Source organism: Chelmon rostratus, chromosome 5 (assembly GCF_017976325.1).
Source record: "Chelmon rostratus isolate fCheRos1 chromosome 5, fCheRos1.pri, whole genome shotgun sequence".
In the NCBI taxonomy this organism is placed as follows: domain Eukaryota; kingdom Metazoa; phylum Chordata; class Actinopteri; order Chaetodontiformes; family Chaetodontidae; genus Chelmon; species Chelmon rostratus.
The window spans coordinates 20,251,185-20,258,979 of record NC_055662.1 but is presented as its reverse complement, the minus strand read 5'-3'; positions in this window follow the sequence as shown (position 1 = coordinate 20,258,979).

The window sequence follows — 7,795 nt, the reverse complement described above, 5'->3', positions numbered from 1 at the left end:
ACTCATCCATACGACAACAATCCTGAGCCTTTTGCAGAGATACTGACCACCAGCCTATCCTGGAGGTTAGCGGAGAGGAGAGAGAGAACAGCTTTCACCAAGCATAATCTCCTTGTCCATGTGCCTCACTAGCTCTCTTCCTCTATCTCCTCCTCACTGCCTCCCTCTCTCTGTGGTTCAGCTCTGCAGGAGGCATTAATGATCTAATGGGAGATCTGCCCTTTACTACCCCAACCACCTGTTAAACCGCATTTGTAATAATAATAGCTGTGGGACCACCCATTGTTCACCCCCAGCCAGGTGTTCCCAGGCACCTGGAAATTTAATGATGTGACCAGGGAAGCGACCCTTTGACGCTTCGACCAGTTGTCCATTTCAGCTGTACTGCTCACATCACCTACTGTATAGAAGCCACATTCCATAAGACTAGTAGAGGCAGGTGCACAAACACACTGGGTCCTGCTGAAGCAAACAATGTTGGCTTTACGTCAAGGTTGGTAAATGTGAAATATGGATTCCTATGGCAACTGTTCCTTCAGGGACTGCAGATGAAAATATTCAGTTTTAGAGATTGTTCGGTGGTGCTGTTGGTGCTTCTATAAATACCATTAGCATTATGGTTGCTAAACTGCTTCTAAAAATGATACCCCCTACTACTGGTACCAGGACCGCAAGTTCTACTATTTCAAGTATTCATTCTGCTATCACTATCATTGATTATTGATCAGTGTAGTTGCCTATTAAAAGGATGGATGGTGTCTCTACTTGTCCCTCAAGTTTTCATCACCTTTCCCCAACTAGCAAGGGCTCTGCTAATTGTACTCACTTTTATTTACATTGTTGAAATTCAATTTTTTTTTTTATGGGAATTGAACCTCTGACATTGAGTTTAGGTGGTGTGCGCGGTAACCTTTTGGCTGCAGAAGCACTCCAAATTCAGGCAGAGTCCTTAAATCTTTAAACAGGGCACAGGATGATTGCATTGAAAATACAACAAATTTTGACTAATTAAGTGCACCAAATACATTCTGTGTTTTCTTATTGCCCTTTCTATTTGGCTTTTTTTTTTTTTTTTTTACCAGCCATTCTAAGAGAAAATGAGTGGAGGGATGTTCACTGTATTACCTTGCCAATGTCTTTCTCCCTCCATGCACTGTGTCCACCACTCTGTAATTTTCCTCTTCTAACTTTTGCCGTCCTGTACATAAATCACTTGCCGATTGACAAACACTGACTCCAGTGTAGTTTTGCTGCATTTCATTGCAGTGCTGAATCCATAATGTGAAGTAAAGCATCCAGACAAGGGTAGCATGATAAAGTAGCTAGCGGAAGTCGTGCTGGGAAATATTTCACAGTATTTGGAGCTTTTTGTCTTGGAAGAATAAAGTTCTACTGTGTAGACTACGGAAGTGCAAGGGGTGAAGGAGATTTTTATTTCATTTTTTATAATATTTGTAAGTCCGCATCTATCTGTTCCTCGTGTTTCTTTTCTCTCCCTCTCCCTCTCTCACCCACTATTTATGCAAATTTAGACAAATATATTTGCACCTCTGTCCACTTCCCTCTTGCATATTGTGCTAGGCAGAAAAAATAATACTGTAACTTCAAATTGCCTCCTTCATCATGGCCAGTGGTGCTACAGGGAGTGTGTCGGTAGGCCCCTTGAACCCCCTGCAGAGCTAGGCTCAGTGTGGAGTAAATCCCCAAACCTGTCTCTCAGATAGATTACACTGCACATGATCTCTCTCTCTCTCTCTCTCTGTCTCTCTCTCTCTCTCTCTCTCTGTCTCTGTCTCTCTCTCTTCCATACAGACATCTTCCCATGGCTTTGGACTACATGCTGTGCTCTGTTCCATATTCCTCTCACAACCTTGAAGATTTCCCCGTCACATAGTTTGATGAATTTACACTTAATGCACCTGTATAGTGATGCTGTATCCTTTTTTTTGGCTCAGACATGCATCACAATAGGCACAAACTCTTCTTTGTAGACATACATCACTTCTTATTGCTTCCCTGTGCATCTTATGTACTTGTTCATGTTTTGAAATTGACATTTCCCTTTTTAGTCAGCTGTAGAGGAATCAAATGTGCAAGTGAAATTAAATGTATTTAGATCATTTGTTAGTTCTTTGCTACACTCTGTATCTTCAGATGATTTAATACAGTCTTACTTTAGCATATGGCATATTTCATGTCAGAATAACAGTGATATTCATAGTGAATCTTTTGTCAACATTAAGACATTGCCATCTGACAGAATTCATATGTCATACGGACCGATTACTTGAAATGTCATTGAATGTGTGCATAAGGAGTTGAAGTTAGACTGAATCCAAAATATTCCAGAAACCTCCTTACCTATATGAAAGTGTTTTATGCCTTTCCAATCATGTGAAATCATGAATCCACATTATTGTTCACATCAGTTTGAGGACTTTTCTTAAATCATGGTAAAGTAGAACATGTAATGCTGTTTTTCAAGACTTGACTGCATTTTTTGTGCATCCCCAATCTGATGGCTTTTTTCAGTAACTGTAGGTCACGCTTTTTTCATTTTGGAACTTATGCAGTACCTGCAAATGCAATCTTTTGCTCCCCAAATGGATGAATTGGAGAAGACAGTTTTGTCTCAAAGGGTTAATGAAGACATCTGACACCATATTGTGCTCCGTGGTTAATTTAAATGCCATTTCAAACCATATTGTGAATGCAGTCTACTATACCCATGAACATATTGTAAGAGAGTTGCCAAATTCCATTCAACCATATGTGAAACAACAGAGGGATCAGCACAGGGCTGTCAGTGTTGTGAAAGAAAGTGTGTGCAGACTAAGAACGGTCCACATAATTTCAAATTACTTCAAAATGAAAAGCAAGATTTCCTCTCTCTTGCTCATGGGCTTCCTATGTCTTGCACGTGTATGCAGTCATCACACTTGCAAAAGCATTTTAAAGTAACCATATCTTCCTTTAGCATATTGTAAGCGATGAGAAGCTGTAGAACAGCCATATGTGAATGACTGGAGGGATGAGACGCAGAACTGGACTCAAGGTGTCATCCCTGAGGGCTGATGAAGAAGCATGCAAAAACTCTTGCTAGGAAAACAACATATTGCTTCATGTTTTAATTGGAGCAAGTTAATGGTCTGTGAAGACTTGTGTATTAGTCACTAAGACAAGCTGTTCTGATCAAAAATGTGTCTGCGTGTGTGTGTGTTTGTGTCCCCACATAAAAAAGTTTTCGTTTTCTGTATCTGCCTGTTTTGCGTCGAGCCTCCTGGGGGGAAACACTATGCAGTTGTTCTCTTCTTCCACCAAACTTTTTCTAAGCTCAGATTTCTTCAAAATTTAATAAGAAACTTGTTCACAGATAGTCCGTGCACACATATACAGTAAAAGAACCAATCAATAATCACAACCCATGTACAAAATAATGCAGGTTTTAAAGGAGAGATAAGTTATCTCTGTTTGAGAGGGATTACATGTTAGTTGTGTGCGTGTCATTTAAGTGTTTGACTTACTTGTGATGTGTTACATGTGTTTATGTAAGGGAGAAGGAGAAAGCTGGTGTGGTGAGAAGACAGTGTGTCTGTCATCTTTAGTAGCTGTCACCACAGTTAATGTGGGAGACAGATTTTTAAACACACACATCACGGGAAATGAGGCAGTTCAATTAGACTCACATATATCTTGTCTTTACGAAGCGGTTCATTTTACACCTCAGGCAATATGTAATTGAATTATTAAATCTATGTGTGTCTCCTCCGAATTACCATTTTTTTCATTGTTGCAGGAAACACTGTGATTGTGTCAATGCAAATCAAAGTTTTTATTTCACTTTTGAAATTTTTAGCATTATATAATGTACAATGGATCATGAAAACTAATTAAAAGAAGACTGAGTACAGCTTTGCTAGTGGCTCTATGAGGCTGTATTAATGCACAATGGCACTGTGAGCTTAATGCTGCCATGCCCACAATGACAATGCCATTTACCATTTCACCACATTGTGTCATTAGCTTTGCAGGTATTTGGCCAAAAGGCAAAGTTTTGGACAAACTGAAATTTTGACCTGCTGATGGCACAAGATGAAAAGTTAAAGAATCACCAAAGTGATTACAAATCAACCTGTGGGGAACATCAATGACTGTACCACATATCATGAACCTTTTGTTGAGGCATTTCACTCAAAACCGCATATACCTCACAGTCAGGGGAAAAGTCAGGGGGTCATTAATGTGTAGCACAAAGCTTTATCTTAATCCATCAAAGTGATGGACAATCCAACCACATTACTGCTAGCGTAGATAATTGTAGTGTAGAAGAACATCAAAATGTTCATAATGAGAGTAAATAGACAATGACTGAGAGGTCAGTGAAGTCAGGATAATTTTGTGATGATGAGAATTTTGATACTGTAGAGATGATGATTTAGTTAACATTGATGTCCGGCTATAGCCAGTGAGGGTGTTGATTGTCTGGAATTACTTATCAGCATTATTGTGCATCGCTTTCTTTTTAACTTCAAGTGTGTGAGTATTGCTGTATAAAGAGACGAGGGGAGGAAGAGGCATAAAGAAATGTGCATTAGAACATGAGGAAGATAGAGAAAAAGCAGCTTAGCTGTTTGTATTTTGAAGGGGGCATTAAAAACATAGCATGAGAGTCAAGCGAGTGTGAAAGGAAAGACGTGGAGAAAGAGAAGAGCTACAAAGCGATAAAATTAGCGACAGAGGACGGCGAGCAGATGAAGGGTCTGAGGTTTGTATTTAATCCTCCTGCTGTTTGTGTCTGCAGCTCTCACAGGAGCACTAAAGCTTCCAAGGCAAGACGTCTTTATTACGGTGTATCCCCACACCACATTTAACCTGCCCAGCATATCCTCTTCCTTATCCTCTTCTCTCCTCTCTGCCTTTCTGCTGCTTTTTCGTGACTTTTTCTTTTGTTTTGTTTTCCTTTTTTCCTTCTCTTGCAGCGGTCCTTAACTTGCATTCACATTGTAACAGTAGATCAGACTAGGTAGTGTTGCAGGCCCACTTACTTTGATCTATTCAATTCAAGCAAGGCATTTATGCTACTTACACCCCCTCTCACCACTCATCCCTCTTCCTCCATAACCTTGGTGTGAGCCAAGCCTGGCACATTTTCTGTTATCCCGTGTGTGTGTGTGTGTGTGTGTGTGTGTGTGTGTGTGTGTGTATATATATATTATTCTCTTGCGCAGCAGTGTATTGTCTACGTATTTCCTGTGCATACGCGTGAGTGTGTTCTTGTACACTATGTGCTTGTGTGTGTGTGTGTGTGCTGGAGAGTGTTATTGGCTGGTTAAAGCCTGAGTGGTTGTGTGGATCAGGTGGTGTTTATGTGGTGCCCAGGGATCTGTCTTTATCAGTGTGCGTTGTGGCTCATAGTAAACTTGAAATGTGTGCAGCAGAGAGATCTCTTTATTTGAAGGTGAATGACGCTGATAAAGTAGTTCTATTTGTCCTCAGTGGTCAATGTCAGCTAACGGGGCTCTTTAAATTCAGATCGGCAGTTGTTAACAGGTTGAATGAGGATTACTGATATAATGTGTAGTGGGTTGTAGTGTGCTCCAAAAGGGCAAACAAATGACTCCTATTCAACTGAATCAGCTTAAGTGATCAGTTCAGTGCAAGTTTGGCCTCATTGAGAATTTCTCTGTATTTGGTGAGTCACAGTTTGTGATCATGAAATATTTGATGCTTCTCTGCAAGGTACTGTGTTGCCAGAAATCCCAGTCAGGTTGAAGCATTTTGACATTTACTGCATTCACTAAATGTCTTACATTAGTCATTTTGTTCACTGTTTTCAAGTCAATCTAAATTTACAGTCAGTAAAGATACAGAAGACTTTATTTTCACGCCTACATCTGTTGAGATTGACAAACTGAAGGTCCTGGCGTAACATACATAAAGTTAATTTGTAAGAATGAATTTCCAACGATTGAGTCGAACAAAGATACCAACTTTTATGCGGTCCCAGCACTTGCACTGTTCCTGAATGCAGCTGTGTGAATTCAATCATAGTGAGACATTTTCTCACTACAATGAATTGTCAGTGTGAATTAAAGGCCAAAGGTTTAAGCCTTTAAATATCACTACTGTAGCTTTAACAAAGTCTTGGTAACTATTCTGGCAGGTGCCCAATGTTGACAAACGACAAACATGATTGTAACTGAACTGTTTGACACATTTAGGTGACAGCTTCTGCAGTCAGAGTTTATCACTCCAGCATCACTTTCTGAGTCGCTGAGACACTCAGCAATCACTACAGCAGCAGCACAGTTTAAACAATGATTGACACACACAAGCACAAGCACAAACACACACACACCAATGTAACCCTCAGATAGTGTCCTTGCCCTCAGCTGCCACTGGCTAATGTGTCGCTCTCAGAGGTGGTGAAGTCTGGTCATAGATGCTGGCACTTGCCTTGGGTCACACATAGAGACACACAAACGCACTGATGTGCTAACTTGTCCCCGAGGGTGTGACAAGAGGACAGTGAATCAAAGGACGCTGAGAAACAGTCATCTCTGACACAGATTGACTCAGACACCCATGTTCTTTTCCCTCCTCTTCGTTCCTAGTCCATTAATAACACAGAACAACCTTTATGGTACACCACTTCAGATGTTACTCTGCATAGTATGCATAGCAGTGCAGTAGCGTGGAAACAAAGTTAATTGCTGTGCAAAACTATTCTACAAAATATAAATGCATGTGAGCACACAGGCGTCATCTTTGCACTTCAGCACCCAGAATCCGTGTTACCTCAAAATTAAATGAGTTGTTTGTATTTCAGTATTTCCTTTATTTGGACTCACTCTTCTTACTGGACTGCGTGTCAAAATGTGATGTTTAATTACTGTACCTCCACCACATCCAGTGACCTTTGGGTGTACAGCAGCTTAGTTGTGGATGTGTGGGTTGATTGTCCCAGTTTGTCCTGGAAGGCAATTATTTGCTTCCAACGCCCCTTTGAATAATTGTACAGTGTTGGTTAAGGTCACAGCTAGACAACTCCAATTCATCATGACTCCATTTTACTTTGACTCTATACCCACAACATAATCATTACAAATAATAACTGAAGGTGAACAAACATAACTCTCTATAGCTGTTCTTCTGAAGTCCTTGAGAATCCCCACAGATTTACTTGATGGAAGCAAAACCACATTGCGTGTACACTCTCTCTGTGTGTCTCTCTCTCTCTCACACACACACAAACGCACAAATAGCAAACCAATTTTCACGCTACAAATACATTTTCCCATCAGTTCATTGTGGAACAAACAGTTGAACGGTGAAGAAAAATGCTCCAGGGAGTTCAGTTTGCCATTCATGTGTCCTATCTGTGTGAATTAAGAGCTGAAAGTGCTGGTGTAGATATTGCCTACCCCCCATATCACCCCCACCCCTTTATCCAAATGTGTAGATGGAGGCAAGGTGGTGCAGACATCAGCAGTTTAGAGAATCGCTGCATGCACTGAGAAATAGGAGGACCTGAGGGAAAAGGTCAAAGCAATATAAATTTGACATGTAGATAGGAAGGGCTTTTTCACCTTCTGGGGTTGTGGATGTTCTGTCCCACAGTTACATTACGCAGGGCTCTGTGCTGTGTGCAAAATGTTCTTTCTAAACCTGTGTGTTTTATGTGCATGAATGCAAACTTAATGCAAGCTTAATTCACACAGAAATTAAATGATGGGTTTTCCGTTCTAATTTTTCTAGTCATGTGATGCATTAATATATTTTTAACAATTCAATT